We start from the raw sequence: 3126 nt of genomic DNA on the forward strand, positions 1-3126 counted from the left end.
GATTAATGTTGGTTTTTTTCCCTCTATAATTAATTTTCATATCATCTTGTGTCTTTTCCCAATGGTTACCCAGTGGATTTGCTACACTTCCTGTAAGTTTATAAAGTGGTTTTAGGTATACTTAATACTCAAGGGAAATTAGAGAGTCCAGGGGAGAGTTGTCTAACAATCAACATTTATAGTCAATTAATAATCAATTGTAAAAAAGAAATAAGCCAATTTAATTTTAGAAAATCTGAGCCAATTAAAAGTCTTAATTTGTCAATTATACAAAGATTAAAGCCTTACTTAAAAATAATTTATAAAATTTAGAAAAATAGTTTTTAAAGTTACTAAATCCATAGAAACTATGTAGAACGTGATGTGCTGAGAAAATATTTAGGCAAAGGAAAATAAGTACATAAAATTTTAAATAATTGTGAAATTTTAGGATTGAATGGTTGAGGAAAAACTAAAACCAGGTTTGCTTGTGTCATATGAGCGGTACAATTGAAATTCTATGGCATAATAAGAAAGCAGTATCTTTTAGGGCTGAAATGATTGGATAAGGCTTTTGTCAGAGAGGTAATATTAGATTTGAGTCTCAGCAGTTTGGTAGACATTTGATAGACAAAGATAAAAGAGAATGGGTCTGTAGTAAGAGATAATAATATAGCAAATGCAGAGTCTAGGGCAGATTGGTTTGTACAAAAGACCACCTGATTCATGGTTGGAAAGAAGAACATGGTATGTGGTAGGTCAAGAATTAGAGAACTATGTCACACATAGAATATTTTCTTATGCATGCATGACTATTTTCTTCAATCTGATAAGAAATAAATCACAGTTGCAACAAGTCAGACTGCAAGGAAGAAAAGCTGACCGAAAATAAAAAAAATGCTGACAAACTTAAGAGGAATCTTAGATCTCACTGACTCCACATTTTTTCTTTGCCTCAAAATTAAGCCTGACCTCCCAAGGCTTCACATGATCATTTGTTTCAATCCACTTGGACTAGGCATTCTTTTCCCTAACAAGTACAAACTTTTCCTGTCTCTGCATTTGCTGTAACAGCCTATTCAACAATTCATAGCCAAGTCAAATACCACTTTCTCAACAAAAATTTTCTCCAATGATCTGTCCTAAATGATAGTTCCCTTCTGTTTTAATATCAAAGTTAGATTGCACCCCTCATATGATAAAGCAACCTTGATTTATAAATATGTATGCAACTGTTTGCTCTATTTACAAAATTATAAAAATCCTTAAGGGCAGAAACCATGTAATTTAACTTTGCATGCCAGAGGGTTTTGTATTTTTACAGGTTAGTCTACAAAACCAATATCCAATTCACAAAATAATGCTAAATACAAATTTGTTGAGTAAATATGTTCCAGTGTTGCCACATTTTCCGTTCACCTCACAGTTTTTTTTTCCTATCCTTATGAGGTAATCCTCATTTTGTACCCAACTTTTATACTTACATTCTAACTCTTGGAACATAAAATAATTGTTTTCACCATAAGGACAAAAAGAGACATCTAGAAGATATGACCATGATTACAACAACTGCGGGCGAAGAAAGCAATTAAATGTCTTTTTAATTTACTTACTTGAATCAGAATACAATGAGGTTGGAGAAGGGAAGTAGAGCCATAATCAAACAGTCTTATACTACTGCATCTGTTTAATTTCACAGCGTAGTTTGCTGGGGAAGAATGGGCAAAAATTGAAACGATGGATTCTTCTGTTAGGCCATATTTTAGTTTGAAGGGATGCTTCCTTATTATGTAACAGCTATGACTATTTAGTTTTTAAACTGGCAATTCCAATTTTTTAGTCCATATGAACACAAATGAAACTCCTCCTTTAGGTAACTGTGCAAAATTTTAAATTCCTTTTTAAATTAACCTTCCAGAATTAGGATTTGGGCTGTCGTTGGCGTACTTTTAAACCCAATTAGCTGTTAAAACAACCAACCTTTCCTGAGAAAGGGCTTCAGGACCTGGAATCTCCATTGTTACCCACAATTATCCTCAAGTACAGTATTCACCAACTGCCATCCCCACTCCCACAACCTTTAGGCCTCAGTAACTAACTTTGGAAGGCAGATAGAAGTCTCGTTTAGAGTAGAAATCCACCTAAGTATGGGTTAAACTATGGTGAGGCTAAGGAGACACTATCCTTCGGCATAAAATGTAAGAACTCCAAAACTCAGTAATGAAGTATTTAATGCACTATTTTAAATATCTAAATTAATGTGCCAAAGTCCATGATGAATAAAATATCAAAAAATTTTTAAAAGACAGGATCCTACCCTGCGCTTGCATGACTCACCTCAATCGCCTCACCCTAATCTGAGTTTTTGGCACATCCTTAAATTCTGCGGCACAGATTAGTGCCTTTCAATCACCTGATCCTAGTCCAGGCTCTGAGTCCTAAACACATTTTTGCATGACACCTCCCTGAGTCCCTTCACTAAGTCCCTTCATTTGAGTCCAAATGCCACCTTTGGATTCAAAATCCATTGTATCAGCACTTCAACTCTGGATAGGCCTTTGTTATTACAAACTTCACTCGAGGTCCCATTGGTGTACACTTACCAAATGGGATACCAGGTGTCCATGTCCTCAGGTTCTTCTGCTCTTAGAGCTCCCGGTTTTCTTTCAATTCTTCATCTGCAGGAGACACACCATTTTGGCACCCTCCTAATGCCAGGACCACAATACTGCTTCGGCGGACAGTTCCCAAAACCAGAGAAAAGCTCCAGTCTTTTATATATTCTGAACCAATACTCTCCCCAGTTCATCTCCATCTTCCTGCCAGAAGTAGAATGTAAAGACTGGACCCTACCCTCAACTCGGTCTCAAAAACACTTTACCCCTGGAAATAAGTAAATGTGGTGGTTTTGGAGGCTGTGGCAAAAGCAACTGTTGTGACTTTCGCCTGTTATTACAACATAAAAGAAAAACAAAATCAAGCCAACTCTGGCTTTCCGGCCTTAAACTTGAGCATTTTGCGTTTATCAAATCCGCGTGCTCCTTCACTACACCAGTGGTCTGAAAAGGCAGCGTTAACAGGGCGTCGGGCAAGTCCATGGACCACGCCCCCTAGGCAGATCGCCTTTCTTTATTGGTCTGACTACCT

Source organism: Crocuta crocuta, unplaced genomic scaffold (genome assembly GCF_008692635.1).
Source record: "Crocuta crocuta isolate KB4526 unplaced genomic scaffold, BGI_CrCroc_1.0 scaffold1797, whole genome shotgun sequence".
Lineage (NCBI taxonomy): Eukaryota > Metazoa > Chordata > Mammalia > Carnivora > Hyaenidae > Crocuta > Crocuta crocuta.